The sequence below is a fragment of the Microtus oregoni genome, unplaced genomic scaffold (genome assembly GCF_018167655.1).
Source record: "Microtus oregoni isolate MIOR12 unplaced genomic scaffold, Mior012 000073F_ref0000255, whole genome shotgun sequence".
Taxonomy (NCBI): domain Eukaryota; kingdom Metazoa; phylum Chordata; class Mammalia; order Rodentia; family Cricetidae; genus Microtus; species Microtus oregoni.
In genome coordinates, this window is record NW_024543986.1 from 1,386,367 (window position 1) to 1,412,282 (window position 25,916).

A 25,916-nucleotide genomic window follows, 5' to 3' on the forward strand; every position below is an offset into this window, starting at 1 on the left:
CCCAGATCCTCCCCACCTCCCAACCCACCCAAATCTATGCCTTCACTCTCTTTAGAAAACAAATGGGAAAATAAATGAAGCAAAGGTGAATTGAACAAGGGAAAGCACAAGCAGCACACACACAAACAAAAACACAAAACCAGGAACCAAAGACCAGGAAGATAAAAACATTCTCAAACAACACAATATGGGGCAAAAACATCGACAAAAATATCTTTGAGTTTGTTTTGTGTTAGCCACTGCTACTGGGCATGAGGCCTACCATTAAGTATGGTTTACATATCAGTGTGACTCGATGGGAGAAAACTAAAGTGTCCATTGTAAGCAGTTACCAATTGGAGATAGGGAAAACACTTACACTGAGGCTTTGGCAATAATTCTTCTATAAATCTATAAATGGTAGGTATTCACCTACGATATAGGTCATGAGCATATATTAAAATTCCTGAGACAATAACAACTTCTTTTTCAGCTTTCTACACAATGTTTTGTCATATAAATAATTGAAATTTACTTGTAAGACTCATTTTAATTCTATGCATTGACACAAATAATTATTTTCTAGACTGTCTTAGCAATACTGACCATTCGATCTCTTCACTACACGGGGAGAGGGTATATGGAGAGAGAGCCCTAGGTGTATGCTTCATTTCCAATCTGTGTTTCTAAGGTCTGTAAAGTTCAAGTACTGAGAGGTTCTTTATTCTTGGAAAAGAGGATAAATAATTCGTGGATAGATTATTTTGCAAGATGCAGAGACATGCTCTCAAGCTATTGTATAACATGAAAGGCTCAAAACAGACTTGGTTTTCTTATTTTCCCCAAACAGTGAAAACACTCAATATAAAGTTTTTCTTAAACAAATGCTTCAATTTTCTCTTCTCCAAAGATTCCACTTGTGCCACCCAAACAAATAAGCATATAAATGGGATCCACAGCCATGCTCATTATACAATGGCAACATTTGTGCTCAGGCCAGCAGTGGGGAGTAAATATAATGCAATAGAGGATTGGAACCCATTCCCACAAATGATGTTAATGCATAATGAAAGCATAATTTTTGGAAAAATACAAACCTTGGCTTTGTTCTTAATGTGTGTGTTTTGTATTATGTGTAGGGCTCTTTTGAGTAGCTTACACAATACAAAACCCATGTGTAATTACAAAGCTGGACTACGCTCAAATAACCAGAGGCAATGTGTTCACAGTCTGGGATCTTCCAGCACAGAGGATCTGGAAAGAGCTTGCTTAAATCTCTCCTACTCCCTTCTGCCCCAGCTGTTCTACTTCCTTTCATGTTCTCTTCAGAGGAAATGAGAATATTTTTCCCCATGTTAGGAGTCAGTGTCTGTTCTTCATGTGGATCCTTAGTTTTCTCAAACATTTGCTAGAAGTGAGCATCCAGCTTCCACATGCCCTGGCTCCCTCATACTGGCTCGCTAGGCAAGTCCTTAGATGTACTGGGCAACTGCCAGTGATACTTGGGTCTTTGTTAGTATAGGAGAATTGGAACAGGTCAGTGTGAAGAAGTAGGGAAAAGGAGAGCTTAAAACCAGATAGCCTCCTCCCAGGTTTCCTTCTGTTGTTCTAAACCTACTTTTGCCATGTTGGGATATTCAGTATACTTCTTGAAAGTGCCCCAGTCATAACCATACTTCCTGCTGCTACCCACTTACAAATGAAATTAAAAAAAAAAGTGTGATCAAAACAGACTAGTTGTATGTGGCTGGAAAGTCAAAATGGTGGTCTTAAAGTTGGCCCTCTGTATTTACAGGTTCTTCAGCTACAGATTTGACCATCCATGGACCCAAAACAGTATGACAAATGCTATACTATTATTGACATGTACTATATAATGTTAAGTCTATAAATGTTGTGTCTGGACTGAACATGTAGTTTGTTTTTTTTGTTTTGTTGTTGTTACTATTTACTATTGCAACTATTTCCATTGTATCAGATAATCTTTTTAAAATAAAGCATTTTCCCCAAAGGCTATACTCATGTCTGCAAGAGTTTATGCATACCATGTGTATGCAGATGTTCATGTAGGTCAGAAAAGGCATCAGAAGAAGGGTACTGGGAACTGAACTCCAATCCTCTGAAAGAGCAGTAAGAGTTCTTAACTACTGAGCAGAGTATCTCTTCAGCTCCTTGTATTAGATATATTAAGTCATCCAGAGATGATGTAAAGTTCACAGGGGATGCAAACACACACTATTTTATATAAGGGACTTAAGCCTCCTCAAAGTTTAGTATGCCTGCAAGGCACTTGTACCCATCACCTGTGCAGAACAAAAGGTGGTCTGTGGCATGGACTCTACTCATTTCAGCCTCAAGTACAAGCTTTCCTTAAGTACTTGGAAGAAGCTGTGTAAACACACAGTGTAGTTTAAAGGTAAAGCTAGCTTCTGTGTACCTGCTCTAGACCAGGAATCATAGCTGTCTCAGAATGGAACCATGTGTGAACCTGCTCTGGACCAGGAATCATAGGTGTTTTAATGGCACCATGTGTTAACTGCCCGCTCCAATGACTTAGTTTTGAAATATATAAATAAAGTAAGATTAATTACAATGTCGAAGAAGGAAAGAGCTGCCAAGTGTTCTGCAACAATGTATTTGATAATCATAAGCATTTGCAACTGCGAAAGAACTGTAACATTTCTCATTAATTAACATCCTCATATTTAGAAGGATTGAGCTGTGCGTACTGTTTGCTTGGGATATCATTCCTCCCTATATCCCAGGCTGGCCAGAAGCTTGTGGTCCTCCTGTCTCAACTTCCCATGTGCAAGGATTGCAGGGATAAAGTGAGTCCTGGTTCCTAACCTGTTTGAATTACTGCCCTGATTGGTTTACTTTGACAAATAATTAAAAACTCATTAATCTTTAGTATAAGAAATTTGAATCCTCTGTTTAAACTATCTATATCACCTCAATCTTCTGATGATGTTTGTTCTTGGCAGTAAATCTGAACACCCAGATTAAAGAAAATGCTGACTTCCTTTACAAAATAACTAAAAGAAGAAAGTACCAAAGAGATTCTATTTTACTATAACAGGGAATCAAAACTGAGAGCCCCCTAAGCATATTCTAATGATAAAACTATACATCAACAAGTTTGAAGACTATGCAAGCACAGGCATTTTTTCTGTAGTCAGGAGAATGGTATTAACAGCCAAAACTCAGAGCATATGAGGAATGCACAGTTAGAGGGTCTGGAAAACCAGGTCACTAGCTTATAACACACAGTAAAGATTTTACAAATCCAGTGAAGAAAGGAAAACAGGCTAGTTAAAGAAATGGTCTAATGTTAGGTATGGGAGTGAATGCCTGTAATCTCAGAAGAGAGGGACTTGATGTAGGATCCTGGAGGAGGGGATAAGGGGATAGGGGAGGAGAATTTGAGGGAATAGGATAGTCGAGATGGGGTAAAGACAGAGATGGAGAGCAAGGAAAGAGATATCCTGATTGAGAGAGCCATTACGTGGCTAGCAAGAAACCTGGCACTAGAGAAATTCCCAGGATCCACAAGGATGACCCCAGCTTGTAGCGATGAGCGGTGGGCTGCGTCCCCAGCACCCAGCCGCCCGCATGGCTAGCTTATGCCCTGAAATAATTACACGGAAACTGTATTCTTTTAAACACTGCCTGGCCCATTAGTTTCAGCCTCTTATTGGCTAGCTCTTACATATTGATCTAACCCATTTCTAATAATCTGTGTAGCCCACGAGGTGGCTTACCAGGGAAGATCTTAACCAGCGACTGTCAGGAGTGGGAGAATCATGGTGACTCACTGACTCGGCTTCTTTCTCCCAGCATTCTGTTCTGTTTACTCCCCCTACCTAATTTTCTGTCCTATTAAAGGGCTAAGGCAGTCTCTTTATTTAACCAATGAAATTAACACAAAATAGAAGACTCTTCCCCATCACCAGCTAAGACCCTAGGTAATTGTGGAGAGGGTGCCTGAACTGTCCTTCCCCTGTAATCAGATGATGACTATCTTAATTGTCATCATAGAACCTTCATCCAGCAACTGATGGAAACAGATGCAGAGATTCACAAATAAACACTGGGCTGAGCTTCCAAATCCAGCTGAAGAGAGGGAGGAGTGATAATATGAGCAAAGGGGTCAAGACCACGATAGGGGCACCCACTGAGACAGCTTACCCGAGCTAATGGGAGCTCACCAACTCTGGCCTTAGAGCAGGGGAACCAGCATAAGACCAAACTAGGTCCTCTGAGTGTGGGTGATAGTTATATGGCTGGGGCAGTTTGTGGGGTCACTGGCAGTGAGACCAGGATTTATCCCTACTGCATGTACCATCTTTTTGGAGCCCATTCTCTTTGGAGGGATACCTTGCTCAGCCTAGATATAGTAGGAAATGTCTTGGTCCTTTCTCAAAGCAATGTAACTTCCCATGGGGAGCCTTACCCTCTCTGAAAAGAGGATGGGTGGAAGGATGAGGGGAAGAAATGGGAACTGAGATTTGTATGAAAAATGAGAAAAGATAATTTTTACACAGTTAATTAATTTAAAAAAATAAAGTGACCAAATAGCAAAACAACCCAAACCATACAGCAACAAAAGAAAAAGTCGAAAATAATGGAATAGTTTGTCAAGTGAGCGGAAGATGTAAATCCCTGCCCCTGGATCCTGCACATACAATAGGCTAGAGACACAGAGGAGGCAACAAGTTTCTGTTGTCTCCAGCTAAGCTGGAAATAATGCTGCCATGTGTGGCCAGCCCTGGGTGATTAAACTGCAGTAGGAAAATGACATGCTCAATGGCAAATCTTAGCACAAAAATCAGGGGACAGAATCAATAAGAGATGGTTAAGGATTTAGGGGAGGACTAGTAAGCTGAGGAGAGCCAACTAACATAGGAAAAAATGTGCCAAAGCACTGGGGATATCCCTCTCAATAGCAGACCAGGGTACCAGGGGATCATGTCACTTGACCAGGGGCTGCTCAGCTTCGTAATTTCTCAATTTTCTTGGCTACTGAAGAGGTTACAAGGGAATATTCTGAATCATGTGAAATATTCAGCATATGTTAAAACTTGGAGGAATCTTACTGGCTGTGCTGGATAGTTTCTTGGCAAGTTGACAGGCTGAAGCCATCTGAGAAAAAGGAGCCTCAGCTGAAAAAAATGCCTGCATGAGACAGGCTGTAGAGCTTTTTCTTAATTAGCGATTGATGGGGGAGGGCCCAGCACATTGTGCGTTGTCCCAGCCCTGGGCTGTTAGACTTGGGTTCTATAAGAAAGCAGGCTGATCAAACCAGGTGGAGCAAGCCAGTAAACAGCCCCCTCCATGGCCATCAACTTCTGCCACCAGGATCCTGCCCTGTTTGAGTTCCTGTCCTGGCTTCCTGTGATAAGGAGTAAGAAAAATAAACCCTTTCCTCCCAAAGCTGATTTTAGGTCATGGTGTTTTCATCATAGCAACAGTAACCCTAACCAAGACAGGGGGCATTTGGTTCTGTTGTTTTTGTTCTGGATGACTCTGCAGTTTTCAATAGATGGTCATTTTCTTGTCTTCAGAAGTTCCTGGCTTGGTTTTTAGTTATCAATTGTCAATTTTGCATGCTTATTCAGACTTTCTTCCCCCCTTTTCTTTTTCTGTGATACTCAGATCAAACTTAGTGCCTCATGCATGCCCAGCAGGTACTCCACCACAGAGCTGGATTTCCAGCTCACTCTTTACTTATTAAGACAGAGTTCCACTAAGTTGTCTAGACTGGCCTTGAACTACCTATGTGGTCCATATAAGCCTTAAACCAGTCAGTCTCTACTAAGTGCTAGGAATTCAAGAACATATGTTCCCCTAGGCCCAGGTTCTACTGGCTTCTCTGAAAACTCTATTTTCTCAGAGCTATCTGCCAGCCCCAAGCTCCTGGAATTGTCCAAAATTTCTTACTTGGTAGTCATTGTGGGAAAATTCTATAACTTCCCAAACTTCTCAACTTCCCTAATTATTGCAAAAGAGCGTGGCTTTGCATTCTCACAAGAAATGAATGATAGTTCCTGTTATTTCAAATCCTTATGGGTGTGATGGAGGAAGGTCATTGGCTAATAAAGGCACTGCCCTGGCCCATTTTATTGGTTAGAGGATAGGTGGGAGGAGAAAGCAGAACAGGACGCTGGGAGGAAGAGGAAGTGAGCTAAGAGACTCCACAGCTCTGCTCTCCGGAGCAGACGCCTCAGCAGAGACGCCATGCCCCGCTCCCGGGATGAAGCTCCGACCCAGGATGGACTAGGCTAGAATCTCCCCGGTAAGCGCACCTTGAGGTGCTACACACAGATGATTAGAAATGGGCTAAATTAATATGTGAGAATTAGCCTAGAAGAGAATGGGCCAAGCAGTGATTAAATGAATACAGTTTCCGTGTAATTATTTTGGGCATAAGCTAGCCGAGCAGGCGGCTGGGGTGTTGGGGACGCAGCCCCGCCGCCGCCCTTATTACTTCATGGGTGTTTGATATGAAAATAAACTGAGAAACTATGTAAGTATGTAGAATGATATCTTCAGTCCTGTGTTCATATTTGAATTTTGCTTCCTGACCCATGTCTCCTCTGTACCATGGAGTCACTATGCCATGTGAAGACCACCATGTAATTCCTCTGAATTTATGAGCCAAAATAAATCCTTCCACCAGTAAGTTGCTTTTGTGGGCATTTTGTTACAATGATGAGAAAAGCAATTGATATAGTTAGTTACCAGGAGCTGCTATTGGAAGGTGGTTGTGGCTGGTGTGATATTGCTGAAGAGCTTCAAGATTTTGGTTAAGTAGGAATATCTTGAAGAGCTGACCATAGTTACTTATTGTTGCTATTATTTCAATCAAGGTGTTTCATTAGGATTCACATATTAAAGGCCTGTTTTTTAGCCTGGTACTCTTTGGAGGCAGTAGGAGGTAGGACCTGGGGGAAGGAACTTAGATCTTTGGGGGTATACCTTTGAAGTGGATTGTGGGATTCCAGCCTCTTCTTGTCTTCCTTTGCTTCCTGGATGCTATAATGTAGTGTTTTCTATCATTGTGAACTCCAATCATTATGTGCTGCCTCATTATAGGCCCAAAACATCAAAACCAAGTGGACCATGGTCTGAAGTTGTGAGCCAGAATAAGCATCTTCTCCTTTAGGGTGACTTTATCAAGTATTTTGCCACAGTGATCAAAGACTGACAAACACAACTGCAGTTATTTAAAACACCTAGTTGAAGGTGTAGCTGAATGGTAGAGTGCTTTGCTAGTGTGTATGAGCACCACAGGGGCAGGAAAAAATAAGAACAGTATTGTGGTAGACTCCCATAAACCCTGAACTTCAGAGGCACAAGCAAGAGAATCACAAGCTGTATGTAAATGCGAAAAGAGTGGTTGCAAAATGTTCTCCTCTCAAAAAAGTAGCTATGTGAGGTGATGCATGTATAATTGGTTGGTCTTAATCATCCCACAATATAATTATACATTAAACCATTATGTTATGTAGGATTTATATGCCCAACTTTAAATAACAATAAAGCATATAAAATACAATTTTAGAAAAGGGGGATAATCACCAAAGAAGTTGAAGAAAGGTGATGAGAAGAGGAAGAAGGGAAAAGATGACCCCTTAAGCAAGGAGCAAAGATGAACAAAGGCAGGGTTTTCTCAAAGCAGCCATCATTCAATACTGCGAAGCAGACAAATAACAAATGCTCTTTGGGAATTGAGTGTGCGGCATGGTGAAAATCTTTAGAAAGAAAAATCTTTCAACCTAGTCAAGACATAAACATGAGTCTGTGGAAACTGGAGTACTCTTCCAACCGCTTGCTTTCAACCTTCAAGTCTGCTTGTTGTTTGTTGGTTTGCAGTGGGTTTTGTTTTGTTTATTTTGTTCTTTGGTTTGGTTTGAGAAGGTTCACACTGGTCAAACTGACCTAAAATTCACTAAGTATTCCAGGCTAGTGGTAATTCCAGACTCCGGATCATCTTCATGCTTCGGCCTCCAGAGTGTTAGGATTATAAGTGTGAGCTCAGCTCTGTAAAGCAAGTTTGCTTCAAGCGGCTGATTCCTTGAGTGCTCCAACTGAAACTCTAACCAGGTGTTCAGTGAATTTCCAGAAAGCAATCCCTTCCAGAACGGGTGCTGTGGGTTTGGAACTGGAGCTCAGAATATTCCTTTGACCTTTTTCCCCAAAGACCTGCCAGTGCCCCTGGAGAAGTGTGTGTGTTAAAGAGCCTCCTCAGGCCACTCGCTCAGCATAGGAAAAGCATCCTCTTGGCCTAGAGGGTGCAGCTCTGTAGGCTGAGCAGTCAGCTGTGCTTTGAGGTACATGCCATCTTGATTTATGGCTCTTCTGTGGGAAGGACAGTTGGTCATACTTGATGTCACACACGCTTGATCTCCCTCCAGAGCTGAGGGATGTGTCTGAAGGAGCTTCTATAGAAACTTGATACCAGAGAAGATAACCACACGTCAGTACAAATGCCATGCATGAACATAGGCAAATATTCTGAAAGAAGAGGGACATGGAGTGCAGAGGGCAGGTTTGCTCGGGTTTATCCTTCTGTTCCCTTTCTTCAGAAGGTGTAGAGAAGCTAGTAAATTCCAGTAGAGTTGTGAAGTTTAGGTTACTCCAGCTGGTGGTACAGATGACCCTAGAGGATGTGCTCCAGCAGGAAGCAAGGTCCAGTGAGGGAGAACTGTGAGGAAGTTGACCCCAATGCAGGCTGACTACAAACCAGGTTTCTAGATTGGGGAAGTAGTCCCTGTCATGAGTTGACATGTCATAAGTTGACACGTTATGAGTTGTGACGCCACACTGACAACACTAGTCAGATTTTCTCAGAGAGGCACAACCAAAAAATATCCATGATGGTTAAACTGTAATGTCAATTTGACTAGACTTAGAAACACACAAGAGGAACACCTTTGGACATGTTTTTGAGAGCATTTCTGAGGATGTTTAACTGGGGTAGGAAGACATACCCAAGTTTGTTTGGCACTTCGCTGTGGGCTTCAATCGCAGATTGAATAAACAATGAGAGCAACCTTAGCTCCAGCAGTTAGCTCACTTTGCTTCCTGGCTGCTGATGCAAAGTGACCAGCCACCTCATACATCAGCCACTGTCTTAGCCAGGGTTTTATTGCTATGATGAGACACCATGACCACAGTAATTCATAATGAAAATATTTCATTGGGCAGTACATTGAGCTCCATAGAGACAGCGCCGGGGCAAGCGAGAGCTGGACGGGCACTGGGTGACTCTGTGCCTCACGGATGAAAATCAAGTAAACATGGACAAAGGAGATCCTAAGAAGCCGAGAGACAAAATGTCCTCGTATGCATTCTTTGTGCAAACTTGCTGGGAGGAACACAAAAAGAAGCACCCAGATGCTTCTGTCAACTTCTCAGAGTTCTCCAAGAAGTGCTCAGAAAGGTGGAAGACCATGTTTGCTAAAGAAAAGGGGAAATTTGAAGACATGGCCAAGGCTGACAAGGCTTGTTATGAAAGAGAAATGAGAACCTACATCCCCCCCCCCAAAGGGGAGACCAAAAAGAAGTTCAAGGACCCAATGCACCCAAGAGGCCTCCTTCTGCCTTCTTCTTGTTCTGTTCTGAGTATCGCCCCAAAATCAAAGGAGAACACCCTGGCTTATCCATTGGTGCTGTTGCAAAGAAACTGGGAGAGATGTGGAACAACACTGCTGCAGATGACAAGCAGCCCTACGAAAAGAAGGCTGCCAAGCTGAAGGAGAAGTACGAAAAGGATATTGCTGCTTACAGAGCTAAAGGAAACCCAATGCAGTGAAAAGGGGGGTAGTCAAGGTGGAAAAGAGCAAGAAAAAAGAAGGAAGAGGAAGATGATGAGGAAGACAAAGAGGATGAAGAGGAGGAGGAAGAAGAGGAAGATGAAGATGAGGAAGAAGATGATGATGATGAATAAGTTGGTTCTAGCGCAGTTTTTTTTCTTGTCTATAAAGCATTTAACCCCTCTGTACACAACTCAATCCTTTTAAAGAAAAAAATTGAAATGTAAGGCTGTGTAAGATTTGTTTTTAAACTGTATAGTGTCTTTTTTTGTAAAGTTAACACACTACCGAATGTGTCTTTAGATAGCCCTGTCCTAGTGGTATTTTCAATAGCCACTAACCTTGCCTGGTACAGTCTGGGGATTGTAAATTGGCATGGAAATTTAAAGCAGGTTCTTGTTGGTGCACAGCACAAATTAGTTATATATGGGGACGGTAGATTTTTTTTTGGTTTTTGTTTTGTTTTGGTTTTGGTTTTTTTTCATCTTCAGTTGTCTCTGATGCAACTTATATGAAGATAATTGTTGTTCTGTTAACTGAATACCACTCTGTAATTGCAAAAATTTGCAGCTGTTTTGTTGACATTCTGAATGCTTCTAAGTAAATACAATTTTTTTTATTAAAAAAAAGAAAATATTTCATTGGGGCTGGTTTACACCTTCAGAGGTTTTAGCCATTGTCATCATGGTGGGAAGCATGGCAGCATGTAGGCAGGGATGGTGCTGGAGAGGGAGCTCAGGCAAGAGGAAGAGAGAGTGAGGCTTGCCTGGTTTGAGCATCTGAAACCTCAAAGCCAACTGATATACCTCCTCCTACAAGGCCACACCTCCTAATAGTGCCACTCCCTATGGGCCTATGAGGACCAGTTTCATTCAACGCACCACAGTCACCATATCTCCCCTGTCATGATGGACTAGACCCCCGTATAGTGGGCCAAAAATAACTCCTTCCTTAAATTGCTTTACCAAAAATTTTGTCACAGCAATAACAAAAGTAGATACTTCAATATCTGAGAGATGTATTAGAGTAATGGGCCCATGTGACCAAATTGTTTGACAGGCCCTATGAGACGCCATCTGCAAGCCAGAGATACAGAGAAGCTGATAGAATGCCTTAGTCCATCCCATACAACCTCAGAACTGGGGAAAGTGACAGGGCAACCTCTACCTGAGTTTCAAAAGCCTGATTACACTTAAGGAGCCAATAGTGCAAGTTTCAGAGTCAGAGACTGAAGAATTCCTAATTCTGATGTCCACAGAAAGGAAGACTTGTATTAGAAATAAAAAACAATCACTCTGTTGCACAAAGGAACAAATGAACAAAGCAAAAGCAGCTAAATAACTCAGCAAGGCCTTTTTTTTCCCCAAACTGGCAGCTCTAAGACACAAAGTGAGCTAGCAAGCATACTAGGAGGACAGGCAAAACACCGAGATGACTGTGCCTTTTCCCTATTGGCAAAGGTTGGGCCTCACCATCTTTCAAGATTGGCTAGTTTTAAAAGAATCAGCACAAAGGAAAGAAGGAAGGTGGGGAGGGGTCATTTAGTTCCCAGAATGCAGTAGGCGCTTTGTGTAAACAAAGGTTTTACAAGGTACAGAGTGTGAAATATTTGCATAAAGGTTTTGCAACATACAGAAAGATAAAATGATTTGCATAAAGTATTATGGGGCGTTAATACTTAATTATCATACATTAGCGTGTCTCCCTATGTGAGGGAGTCAAAAACAGAAAGGACAAAACACTGATAGCAAGGCTTTCCCACATTGTCCACTGGTCCCAACTCACACACCAAGTTTCTCTGGAAATACCCTCATATACGCACATTTAAAAAAACCCACATTTTACTAGTTAGCTAAACATCTTTAGCTATACCCAGGCTGATCTTGAACTTGTTATCCTACTGCATTGGCATTCTGAGTAGCTGGGGTTAAAGGCTAGACACAATCTAGGCATTTCTCAGTTAGTCTGGTTGATAACCAACATTTATCATACTGACTGTTATGGTTTTGGTCCCTGGTCCCTGGTCCCTTTAAGAGACAAGCCACGCCCATTCCCTCCCCCATCCACTGAGGCAGGCTGATCTTCAGCTTCTGGCCTGAGATCGCTCTCTTTTCCATCTTCCTCTCGGAGATGCAGCTTTGCTTCTGCCTCTCTCCCCACTTCTCTGCTTCCCCCTTCTGTCTCTCCTCCTCCTCCTCCTCTCTCTCTCTCTCTCTCTCTCTCTCTCTCCCCTTTTCCCTTCCCCCTTCATAACCCCCTGAATAAATATTCAACCTCACTCTGTAAGTTGTGCCTATCCATGTTTCTGTCTTCTGCCTGCCCACCATGTGTCTCCCTGCCTGGAACCAGCCATTGCTCAGGGACCAGCAGCCGTCTCTGCCTGGGGCCCATTGCCTGCTGCCACATGGCCCGCCACCACTGCTCTGAGACCAGCAGCCGTCTCTGCCTGGGACTGGCTGCTCCCAGGGACTGTTGTCTGCTGCCACATGGCCCGCTACCACCATTTGGGACCTACAGCATTTCTGCTGCCTACTGCCGCTGGGGATCTTGCAGCATTTTTTTTAAAAAAAATTATAAAACTGACCAGAAAGAAAAGGTTTCTTCTGAAAGTCACAGTGAAGAAATCATAGACTATACCTGGTAATGTTCTTCTCCCACCAGCCCAAACTGACAACTTCACTGCTTTGTCTTTGGACTATCTAGAAAAATAGCTATACTTTGGGACCTCAAGGAGTTCTGACTACACAGAGTTCTCCTTCTGGGATACTGCAGAGAAAATGCTACAGAAGAGCAACACTCTTAATTTTAGAACTGCAGTCTTCCTTAGACATCTCATGGGGCTCTTAAGAAGCTCTCTGCCTATTAGGTTGCTCCCCATGGCTTGCTCAGCCTGCTTTCTTATAGCACTCAGGACCATCTATCCAGGTCTGACATCACTCACAGTGGGCTAGGCCCTCCACAAAGATTATTAACAAAGAAAATGCCCCACAGACATGTCCATAAACCAATCTGATGAAGACATTTTCTCAGGTGAGGTTCCCTCTTCTCAGATGACCAGAGCTTATGTCAAGTTAACAAAAACACTAGGTAATTTGTAAAGATAAGACATTTATTTGTTTAGTCCATGCTTCTGGAAGTCAGAAAGAAGCCAGAATTATAGACCTGTGCCACCAGTCCGGGCCTATTTTTAATGACAGTATTTCACTGTGTAGCCCAGGCTGGCCTATAACTCACTAAATAGCCCAGGCAGGTCTCAAATTTACAGTGATCTTCCAACTGCAGCCTGAGTTCTAGGGTTACAAGCATCTGCCAAATGCCTTGGCATTGGTTTACAGTGCCCCATAGATTCCTTATGGCCAAAAGGGAATTTGGCCACAAAGAGATTCATGAACTTGTCTCTCAGGCTGCAAGTGCCACAAGGATAAAAATGTAGACAAAAGCCACAATGGAGAGACCTAGCCTTGTCTCCTTGAAAATATGTTAAGAACACCCACTGCCTACTCATTTGGTAAGCACACTCTTCCATGAACAAGTCCATGAAGCTATTTTATAGCAGTGATTTTTATAGATTCACCATGTCACACCATTGTGAAAAAAGTTTTAAAATCACTTTCTTAGGGCTGGGTTTTGACCAGTACTTGTAAGTATACTGGAAAGAATGGGATTGCTCACAGCCTTTCTTACTATAGGAAGACAATTCCAGTGCATTTATGTGGGAGCAGAAGCATATCATCCACATCCATTTTAGTGTCCAATTTAGTCTATATTATGTAGAGCCAATATTTTGAATCATGGTCATCCTATGTAGCTCAGGATGGCTTTGAACTTCGTATCCTCCCACCTCAGCCTCTGAGTGCTGAGTTACAGATGTAAACCATCTTTTCTGGTTTAATTGATTTTTTTACAGTTATAAAAATGTGATCTTCTAACTTGAAAACCACCTGAGCTTAGACAACCAGATTTCCAATCTGACCAGAATTTTGTTTCTGTTTCTCTAGAGTTACTAACAGTGGACCCCAGAAATCCAAAATCCCATTACTAGCAGAGGTTGTAACTGTTGGTGTCATAGATTGCTCCTGGAAATTCCCTTAAGTAACATGTACTAGCTGGTCTCCAGAAGAATCTATCCTAGAGATATGGACTTTTAAGTTCAGGGACTACACACAGTAGTCAGCTTAAGGAAGCATATATGCATTCAGCTTTCAAGCTAGATCAAGGGCAGATGAGATCAGAGAGAAATTCTAAATTTTTCACATTACTAAGCTGCTCACCAAATGCTTCCCAGTGTTTACAGGGCCTCATTCTGGCATCCTGCTGGTTTCCTTGTCCATGTGATTTATATCAAATGAATACAAGAAGATGGAGTACAGTGTAAATGCCAGTCAGAGTTTGGTATGAAGCACTCTCAAAGGTGACAGTGGGCAGTGATGAAAGGGGCCACAATGTGTTGAAGGAGCCGCGGGCCATGTTCCTGCCACCTGGCTCCTGGCCGCCAGCTAGCTTATGCCCCTAAATAATTACACGGAAACTGTATTTTTTTTGAACACTGCCTGGCCCATTAGTTCCAGCCTCTTATTGGCTAGCTCTTAAATATTGATCTAACCCATTTCTAATAATCTGTGTAGCCCACGAGCTGGCTTACCAGGAAAGGTCTTAACCTGCGGCTGTGTCTGGAGTGGGAGAATCATGGCGACTGCCTGACTCGGCTTCTTTCTCCCAGCATTCTGTTCTGTTTACTCCGCCTACCTGATTTTCTGTCCTATCAGGCCAAGCAGTTTTCTTTACTAGTTAACCAATGAAAGCAACAGATAAGATACAAGTCCCACCTCCATCCACTATGGAGGAAAATATCCTCATGGTGTGAGAATGGATAAGGACCAGAGAGATCATTATACCAAGCTATCTGTTTAGGTAGGCTTTAAGCTCTTTTCTAAAGTTTCTGGAACAGACAGCCTTTTTGTAGTGCAGTTTCTGTGTAGGCAATTGACAGCCTCACTTAGATGAATGCTTTTTTTAAATTAAAAATCATCTTAAAAAAGTTTCCTTAAAATCCTATCTCACCTTTCATTCTACTTTTTAATTGATTTTATTGAGCTCTGCATTTTCTCTGCTCCCCTCCTTTTTTCTCCCCTCCCCTTCAACCCTCTCCCATAATCCCCATGCTCCCAGTTTACTCAGGAGATTTCTTTAAGAAGGGGACAGTAATATATCTGTGTCCTTTACCAGAAGCCTCCTGCTAAATAGTTATTCTATAATCAATCTTCCTGGCAGCTGAAGATTTCATGCCTCCATCCAGGGCTATGACTCATCCTATTCTTTTGACCAAAAATCATGTTATTGAACAGATTTAAAAGTGATATGAAGAAAAAAAATAAAAAAATAAAAAAAAGTGATATGAAGAGAAATTTAAAAAATAAATCTCTAAAAATAGTCATATGGTTCTCAAAGAAGTCCTATTGGCTCCATCCCTCCATATGATATTTTAAATCTTGGGGTTGAGGAGATGGTTCCGTAGGGAAGGTGCTTGTGGCTCAGGCAGGAGGACCTGAGCTCTGACCTTGTTCCCTGAGAAAAGCTGGATGCTGTAGTGCATCTCTGTAACCCCAGGGTAGAGTGAGGGGAGCCAAGTTGAACCCCAGAGCTTCTTGGCTAGCCACACAGCCTAAACAGCAAGTTCCAGGTCCACTAGAGACCCTGACTTACAAAATAAATACAGAAATAAAGTGGAAAGTGGCACAGGAGGGCAGCCACTATTGCCCTCTGTTCTCCATGTGCATATACAAAGATGTGCACCACACACACACACACACACACACACACACACACACATACACACACACACACGGAAACTTTTTTTAAAAAAATCTTTTCATCTTAAGTAGGGACAATTGCAGTGCTTGTTCTTTTCACAAGGCATTTTCAAATTCTAAGGAGGGGCAATTGTTATACTCTGTCATTTCTTAAAATTACGATGTTACCAGAAGTAGGACTTGTTGTAGTGGCCTTTCATTTGTATTTTATTAAATAAAGCTTGCCTGAAGATCAGAGAGTAAAACAGCCACGCTGGTCAGCCTTACAGACCAGGCAGTGGTAACACAAACCTTTAATCCCAGTAGCCACACTAGTTGCCATAGAAACCAGGTGGTCCATGCCTTTAATCCCAGTGGTATACACCTTTAATCTGAGAATTAGAGAGGATTATAAAAGGGGGGAGACAGTTCTCGTCTCATTCTGAAGTTTCCTGGAGGCAGAATCACCATTTTTGGACTGGAGTCAAGGTAAGAGCCAGTGGCTGGCTGCTATGCTTTTCTGGTCTTCAGGTTAAACCTCAATATCATCTGTCTCTTGAGTTTTTATTAATCATGCTTCACCCTGAAGTTCATTATGAGGGAAGAAATCCATCCTCAATGACCTGTGAGCCTACTAATTCCTAATTATCTATCTAATATGAGATCTTAGACTTGTGCTTCTACAATTTCTACTACAAAGTATATTTGAACTGTCTATTCTAGATAATTAGAATATGTTAAGTTTAAACAGTATCTGGGTGGATTTTATAGTTATATAATTTATGCAAAATCCAGAATGTGGTAGACTCTATAGAACAAATGACTCATTTTATTCCACAAATGAATTGTAAGGAAAAAAATAAGAAGGAAGGAGAATCAATAAACTTAAAGAACCTTTAGGTGCAAAACAACCAAGTAAATGTGCAAAGCTATGTTAAGGTATTGTTCTGTAGATGGCAGATCACATAGGGAGTGAACCTGTTCCCACCCCTCACTGCCTGAAAGAACAGGCTGTTCCAGACACCATAACCCATGAATGGAAAAAGGCTACAGATAGGACAAGTGACCACTGCCACATTGTATACTAACTTGGTCATTTATTCTTTCAGTAGTTTTCTTGGGACTTTTCAAAGTCCTGCCTCAGCTAGAACTATAAGAAAACACTGTCTCCTTGGACATATTTCTTCCTGACATGACACCTCTACTCCCTGCTCCCACACAGGACTTTTAAAGAACAGACTTAATTTGCTCTAGGGCCGTGGTTCTCAATTTGTGGGTCTTGACCTCTTTGGCAAACCTCTATCTCCAAAAATAAAATACAATTCATAACGGTAGCAAAATTGCAGTTATGAAGTAGCAACAAAAATAATTTTATGGTTGTGGGTCACCATGAGGAACTGTATTAAAGGGCTGCAGCATTAGGAAGGTTGAGAACCACTGCTCTAGAGCTTCCTGAGTTAGTAGTACATCTTCCATATGTTGCCTAATACTGATGTTGAGAGGGTACCACTATCTGTGAGGATGCTGAAGCTTCATACCTGATACCTTCCAAGTTCAAGATTCTGCTGAATACACATCCATGTATGTCTTGCAATTTGCATCTTTGCCTATAGTACACATAGATGTGAATATGTCAGGATTCTGTTAATTTTGGACCTTTCAAGTAAAGTGTTAAAACCAAGGAGAGCTTGGAGAACACCTTTGAACTTGTTATTGGTGTCAGAAATCCTCATCAGATTTGGCAATCTGGATGATTGTGCTCTTACCCTTGAGTTTGACTAATTCCAAGTAGGAAAAAAAGAAAGGAGAAAAAAGGAAAAGTCAAAGGAAAATAAAAGGAAATACATCTTTGAAGGCAGATATAGAAATATTTAAAGATAAATTGGTGCCGTTGGTTTGTGGCAAATTAACCTAGGGGAGTTAGGAAAAATGAATTGATATTTAAAATGCTCATTTGGATTCATGGAAAACAAAAGGCTCAGGCAATAATTGTGTTACTCCTGTACACATTTTAAATTTTCTGAAATGAAATAATATGTAGAACTCCTACAAAGCAATAGGGAAAAAGCAGACAAATTCACAAAACAAAATACAAATTTGTAATCCAAAGAGGAAGAAGATGTCCAATGTGAGTATTTACTACAGGAAACAAACAGAATGAATTAACTGTACCCCATCAAAAGGCAAAAACTAAGAATTCAGACACTATGGAGTTGGGTAGAGAACTAAAACTGTTCTTGCCCTACTGATGAGAGTGGAAACTGGTCCAAGCATTTTGGAAGACAATATGTAATACCAAGTAAAATTCTAGCGATTCTACAAATAGAAATATTTTCTAGGAAAAATATCATCATGCACATCAAGTCAGGAAAACATACATATGGAGAATGATCTTTGGTGGTTGTGCTCTTGGCTTTGAAGGAGTATGTTAAGTACACAGCAATCAGGAATAGAAGAATAAAACAGTAAGCAGCAGAAAGACAGAAAAAGCGTCAGACCAGACCTTCTCACCATATGGCAGAAACCAACTGAAGCCCTGGGAACCAAAATGCCCTCTCACCTATAAGAGGATCCCAGACAGAAGGTTTTCTCCTGGTCATTACTTCTGCTTAGTCATTTACACAATAGACATCTTTCCACCATGGGTTAAACAGTAGCTTTTGCTTTGAAAGGTGACTGGGTATGATTTTCCTCTAAGCTCTGACAACCTACTCCCCTTCTGTACTCAAGTGCATAGTATAGTCCCTCTTGAGCTCTTCTTTTGTTCTCCTTCCCATTTCTTACTGGGCTGCTCTGTCTTTGGACAAGGGATTTTAGAAGACACTTTAAGATAAACATGCTTAAAGCTAAAACAAGGGCTAACCCTGCCTCCAGTGCAAGTGTTTCAGTGAACCTAAACATCACAGGACAATTTGCTAACACAATGAATGCCGCACTACACATTATCATCCCCATAGCATTTATCATGCTGAAACCAACAATCTGGGTGTCTATTGATATGGGAAGGAATGTATTGAACTGTAAATGTTTTTGTTTTGGAGGTGTTTTTTCTTTTTTCTTTTTCTCTTTGGCGCCTATCACCCAGCTCCCAAATAAATATTTAGAGATTTATGCTTACTTATGAATGTCTGGCCTTAGCTTGACTTATTTCTAGCCAGCTTTTCTAACTTAATTATCTGTTTTCTCTTTAACTACATTTTGCCTTGGTTTTTTGTTTTTTTTTACCTTTCTTTATTCTATGTATCTTTCTTTCTTACTCCGTGGCTGGTTATGTGGATGGCCCCTGATGTCCTCTTCTCCTTTTCTCCCTCCTTGCTCTCTGCATGCCAGCCCCACCTATTTTTCTCTTCTGCCTTGCTATTGGCCATTCAGCTCTTCATTAGACCAATCAGGTGTTTTAGACAGGTGAAGTAACACAGATTTACAGAGTTAAACAAATGCAACAATCTTTGCATTGTTAAAACAAATATCCCACAGCATAAACAAATGTAACATATCTTAAACTGATTTTCCACAACACTGAAGTTTTCTTTTGCATCTGTTCTCAGTATGTTTTTTGAATCTTGATGGTCAAACCATCCACAAATCTATCAGTGAAGCACTCCAATTGGAAATGAGTGGCTAATTTCTCCAGTTCACTCAACTGTTATAATCTACAGGATAAAGAAAAAGATGTTGTTACTCACTGTGGCTTCTGTTGATGAGCTGCTGAGTCCACAGGCTCAACAGTGTCAAATGTACCTAGAAATGGGCTTCCACCAAGGATGAAATAAATGACTTGCTAAAGTAAGGTGGAAATTGCTTAACCAAGAGAGAATGTGGATAACCCAAGTGATGGGAGTGACTGCTTTGAAGCTACTGAGAAGGGAATCCTCTTTTTAAGTTTGTCATTATTTTATTTTCTGTATATAAGTGTTTTGTATGTATATGTATTTGTGCACCACATGCATGCCTAATGCCTGAGGAGGCCAAAAGAGTAAGATCCCCTGGAACTGGACATACTGGCAGTTGTGAACCACCATGTACATTTTGGGTATTGAATCTAGGGTCCTCTACAAGAGAAACAAGTGTTTTTAACTGCTGAGCCATCTCACCAACTTTGAGAATCCTCTTTATATTGTTGCTTTGTGTGTGTATGTGTCTGAGTGAGTGTATATATGTGTGTGCGCACACGCACCTGTGACAGACACACATGTATAATGGTTCTCCTATGCCTGTCAGAGGACAACTTATTCGCCCCTTCTACCATGTGTCCCAGGAAGGCTAATGCAGATCTTCAGGGTTGGAGGCCTTCAGGTTGAAAGCTAGCACTTCTACCCATTGATTCATCTCTCTAGACTTGAAATCCTCATTTGAAAGGAACCTCCTGGTCCACACGAGAATTAATTTCACTTAGTGAAACTGAGACAAGCATAACTCAACATACTGACACCTCCAAACATTAAGAGTCATTTTTTGTGGTTTAAAATACACCTAGCTTTGAAAATCACCTCCAAATTCTATCATCTTCTTTTTTGTTTTATACACATTTCTGTCTCAGATGGGAATACTCTGAGTAAGATACCAGGCTAGCTTTAAAAATATGAGACACCCTCAAAAAGTCCCTTCATGTACAGATTTAGCAAAATGTTTAGAGAATGGATTATTTTGTCCTTTTTGTATTCTTAAAAGTAGTACTTCTTGCCATGCGGTGGGGTGCGTGCCTTTAATCCCAGGACTCAGGAGGCAGAGGCAGGAGGATCTCTGTGAGTTTGAGGCCAGCCTTCTCTACAAGAGCTAGTTCCAGGACAGGCTCCAACGTTACAGAGAAATCCTGTCTTGAAAAACCAATAAATAAATAAATAAATAAATAAATAAATAAATAGCAGTATTTCTCTAGCTTTTTAAATATTAATTCCAGATCCCAGGCATATTTTATTTGTTGTGGTGGTTAATCTTGATTGTCAACTTGACTGGATTTAGAATTGCCTAGGAGACAACTTTCTGAGTTTGTCTATAAGTGTTTCTAGAAAGATTTAAATGAAGCAAGAAAACCATCCCTGAACATGAGTGTCACCAATCCTTGGGCTGAGGTTCTAGACTTATTAAGAAGGAGAAAGGAGCAGAAAGTCAGGACTAATTTCTTTCTGCTTCCTGTTTGTAGACACATGTGTTCAGATACCTCATGTCCTTGCCACCATGACTGCCCCTCCAGAATGAAGCATACCCTCAAGCAGTGACCAGCATAAACCACTTCATCAAGTTGCTGTTCTCAGGTGTTTGACAGCAAGGATTTATCAGGGAAAACACTTTGGAAGTGAACATACATTGCATTATTTATGTTTCTTGGATATTATCTGACATCTTCTATTATAAGAATTGACTACAACGAGCTAAGATACATTCTTCCATATTTGTTGATAAATATTTGCAATGGAGTGGTATTTAAAATTCTAATATATTTTCCTAAAATATTCCAATTGCCAAGTTATGTTTGAGATGCTGCAAGTGTATGTGAGTCAGAGCTTAATTAATAATTTTATGAATAATCATCATATAATTACCTAGATTTATCAGCACTTTAAGTTTAATGAAATTTTTTGTGACAGAAATTTTATATGAATATGGAAGTGGATATTTTTTCTTCTTTGCTCAACTTGATTATTTGACACGGGATTCTCCAGTAATTTGAATGAGAATGGCCCCGATGAAAAAAGATATCACACAATATATTCTGATCATGGTTCCCTCCTCCCAGAGCCTCCCCATCTCTCCATGCACCCAGCTCCACACCCTTTATTTCTCTTTCTTTTAAGAAAACAAACAAAAGAAAACAAACCAGAATAAATAAAAAGAAAAATACAAGAAACACACACAGGAATCATAAAAACACAGAATCTGAAAGTATAGTATACAAACAAAGCACTAGTAAAACAAAACAAAAATGCCTAGACAGAGCAATATTGTAATGGTTGTTCTGTCTCTTTTTTTCACATTGTTGATTTTTATTCGCATGGCATTTTCAGCACAATTTACAGCATTGTCCCCATTTCCAGTCTGATTATACAAGTGCTAAATGACAGTAAAGTCTGAAATAAATACATTACAAAAGAGGCAAAGCTGTGAACTAAGTGTCATGCAGAAGGTCCTACAGGTGGGGGAAGGAGCTGAGAAGGAAGTAAGTAGGGTCACATGACAGGAGCTCCCGCTGGAGTTCTTCAGTCATCTTTTGTCTTTTGCTCCCTGCTTGAGGATGTGCGTGAACTCGATGTAGTTGAAATTGCCCTTCTTGTCAATGGGGGCCTCCCTGTAGAGCTCATCCACTTCCTCATCTGTGAAGCAGTTGCCCATGGTTATCAGCAGCTCCCTCAGGTAATCCTCCTGGATGGTGCCTGTTGCTTCCTCTATTAAAGCAAGCAAAGGCGTTTCTGATGCCATCTTCAGGATCTGTGCCATTCAACTTCTCTCCAAACATGGTGAGGAACATGGTGAAATTGATGGGGCCTGGGCCTCATTCATCATGGCATCCAGGTAGACATCGGTGGGATTCTTGCCTTGAGAAGCCAGCATGTCATGCAAGTTCTCCTTGTCGATGAAGCCATCCCGGTTCTGGTCGATCATGTTGAAGGCCTCTTTGAACTCTTGGATCTGGGACTAGTCAAACATGGCGAACACATTGGGTGTTGCCTGCTGAGGGCGCTTCTTGGTGGTATTGGTCTTGGCCTTTTTGCTCGACATGGTGGTGTTTTAAATCAGATCCGAGGACACACACACACACACACACACACACACACACACACACGAAACAACCCGAATGGCTACTGCGACTGACAGAGGGCTGTAGAGGGACAGTGGGGCGCTGCACCCTGTCTCTTTAAGAGACAAGCCACGACCACTCCCTCACCCATCCGCTGAGGCAGGCTGATCTTCAGCTTCTGGCCTGAACTCTCTTTCTATATTCCTCTCGGAGAGGCAGCTTCTGCCTCTCTCCCCACTTCTCTGCTTCCCCCTTCCCTGTCTCTCTCTCCTCTCTCTTTCTCTCCCCTTTTCTCCCCTTTTTCCTTCCCTTCCATAACCCACCTAATAAATGTCCAACTTTATTCTATATGATGTGCCTATCCATCTCTCTTGCCCACTGCCTATCCGTTTGTTGCCACCAAGGACCAGCCACCTTCCCTGCCGCATGGTCTCTAGGATTGGCTGCTTTCAGGTCACCAGCAGTCCAGGAGACTCACAGCATCTCTGCCTCCCACCCGCCTGCCCACACCACTTGCCAGGGACCAGTCAGTCACCACATGGCTGGGGACCAGTCACCTTGGTTTGTGGACCTGCAACTTGGTCTCGACCTCGCAACAAGCTGCCGGGGACCCGCAGCAAATCCATTACAAATATGAGACAAAAAGTTTATAAAAATATGAAGTTTCAAAAGCATACACCATGCCCAGTTCTTAGTGACCCAGTGCCACACCTCCCTGCCTGCTGCCAAGGTATCTGTCATGATGGGCATAGACTCTAACCCTCTGTAACTATAATCCCTGATAAACTATCCAAAAGTTGCCTTGGACATGGTGTCTCTTCTCAGTAACAGAAAAGCAACTAAGACTATTTCCCTGAGAAGGTGGGTAGGCACTTGGGAAGTATGTGGGATATGGCAAGCCCCTTACCCTGCACCTGGCTCTATGTGAAGGGTCCACCCTAAGTAACTGTCTGTATCTCCAAACACAGATGCATTCCCAGTTGCTGCTGTGTCTGCAGCTGAAACATGAGTGCCCCAAGTCAGTCATTAGGGACAGAGGGTAGAGGTGGTGGAAGACAATAATGGGCCTATCAAGTGTCAGGCAGAAGTAAATGCTGAAATCCTAGGGTGGGGGCATCTACAATTGGGAAGGGCTCAAGATGAGCAATTAGGAGCTATCATATAAGATTAAAAGAAGAGCTAGATTCAATGTTTATTTGAGTCCTAGAATCTCCACCCTCTGGGATTTCAGAGAAGGACCTGAACTCTCCTCTGGGAGGCTTGGATAGTGTTTTGAAAAAAAATGGCCCCCAAAGGGAGTGGCACTATTAGGAGGTGTGACCATGTCAGAGGAAGTGTGCCACTGTGGGGGCAGGCTTTTAGGTCCCTTTTGATCTTTTGCTCAAACTTCCCGTAGTATGACTTTCCTGTTGTCTTCAAGATATAGCAATCTGTTCTCTAGCACAACCCACCATGATGTTAATGGGCTGAACCTTTGCAACTGTAAGTGAGCCATCCCAGTTAATTATTTCCTTTGTAAGAGTTGCTGTGCTCAAAGTGTCTCTTCACAGCAATAAAAATATAGCTAAGACAGTTTGCCTAATTTGAACTGAGAAGATCTGCTTTTGAAACAGGGTTTCACTGTGTGGCCCTGGCTATCCTGGAATTGCTCTGTAGACTAGGCTGGCCTCAAACTCATGATCATGGTATTAATGAGACCTCAAGAGCTCAGAAGTGATGCCAGGAGCTGGAACAGGCCTCTAGGTGGAGGAGGTTCTGAGAAGAGTCAGGAGAAGTGGCCAAGCCAAGCACTATCAGTGATGAAACATAATGCAAATAGATTAGCAGTGTGGGATGACCAGCCTGTTTATGGACTCAGAGGTAAGCCGTGAGCCAGAAATGGTTGACGTGAGAAGTTGGAAGTTTTCCTATCAAAGGCACAAGAGGAAAAGTTGAGAAGATAAGTTATAATTGACAGCCAGTGTTTGAAACTCAGCCAGGGCCAATCGAATGAGTATTTGATGTAATCATAACTGATCTGGCCAGATTAATCCAGATTGCTCAGTGAATGATCCAGTCATCACTTAATTCTATTTGAAGGCTGATTCAGTCAAGAGCTGATCTATTTTATTCTCTGCTTGGTACAAATAGGGACTCAATTTAGGATTTGATCCAATCAGTATTTGAACTATTCAATGCTAGATTCCAATGGTGGCTAATAAAATCAGGAGTTTGAGTGTCTCAACAGCAAACCTAATGAGCTATCTTTGCTTGTTAGTTTTTGGACAACTTGACACAAGCTAGATTTATCAGGAAAGCAAGAACTGTGATTGAGAAAATGTCTTCATCAGATTGCTTATATTAATGAAAGATGTGGAAGGGCTCAACCCACTGTGGGCAATGCCACCCCTGGGCAGGTGATAGTAGTGGATACAAAAGCAGGCTGAGCGAGCCATGGAGAGCAAGCCTACAAGTATCATTCTGCGTTGGTCTCTACTTCTGGGCCCTGTTTGAGTTCCTGCCTTGGAATATGATCAACACATGTAAGCCAAACAAACCCTTTTCTTCCAAGCTACTTTTGATCATATTCTTTATTATATATAGTCTATTGATATGATCATCAATAAAAGAAAAGTATGCTACTGTCTGTGGCTGATAGAATGAGGGATTGATTTACCAAAGACTAATTCAATCAAGGGTCAGTGTAAAGAGTTTGGGCTGTAGCTCAGTTGTTAACTTGTCTACCATGTACAAGGCCTTGAGTTCAATCCCTAGTATCTCATAAACCAGGAATGGTGACTCATGTCTTTGATCCTGACACTAGGGAAGTAGAAATGGCAGGCTTGGGGGTTCAAGATTCTCCTGATTGAAGAGCAAAGCCAGACTGGAATCCATGAGATAAGGTGTCCCTTCAAAAAATGTCAGTGCCACCAGGTGGTGGCAACACATGCCTTTAATCCCAGCATTTGGGAGGCAGAGGCAGGCAGATCTCTATGTGTTCGAGGCCATCCTGGTCTACAGACTGAGTTCCAGGACAGCCAGAGCAATTACACAGAGAAACCACTCTTAAAAAGAATAAAAAACAAAATCAAGAAAACCTCTTCATTTCTCCTTCTTTCCCAACTCTCCAACACCTCTTCATTAATCCCAGTGGCATTGGGAGCTCATTGTGTCACTCATTGAACCTTTTGTTCTATTGGCTTTACTTGTAAATATTCCTTGTAGTGAGTTCAAGTAGAGGTCTGTTTCAAGACCTCTGGTTTCTGGTCCACTATCATCACTGGATCCTCACTGGGATATCCTGTAGCTGTTCCTAGTCTTGGAGGTCTTGTGAATATTGTTTCAGTCCCTCAGTAGCTCTAGCAGGTCCTAGATGGAGTAGATGCTAGGGTGGGTCAACCCCAGGCCCAGCTGGGTGGTAGCTGAGCTGGTCATTCTGGGCCACTGGGGTCACCTGCCTCAGGTAAGGGGGAGGAATCAGCTCCCCTATGCTCATGTCCTCAGAGTTAGTTCACCCTCACTTGTGGTGAGGGGTGGGGCTGTCTCTCCAGAATACAGAAGCCAGTTCTCTTGTGAGGGTCAGGGCTGCTCTCTTACTGTCATATCCAGTGAGAG

General features: G+C 41.9%; 2 pseudogenes; one reads left to right on the top strand and one right to left on the bottom strand.

Annotated features, from left to right (window-relative positions):
- The first annotated feature begins 9,281 nt into the window (after positions 1-9,281).
- On the top strand, positions 9,282-9,931 carry LOC121441150 (annotated as a pseudogene).
- An 11,856-nt stretch (positions 9,932-21,787) lies between these two features.
- On the bottom strand, positions 21,788-22,303 carry LOC121441115 (annotated as a pseudogene).
- Between the last annotated feature and the right edge of the window lie 3,613 nt (positions 22,304-25,916).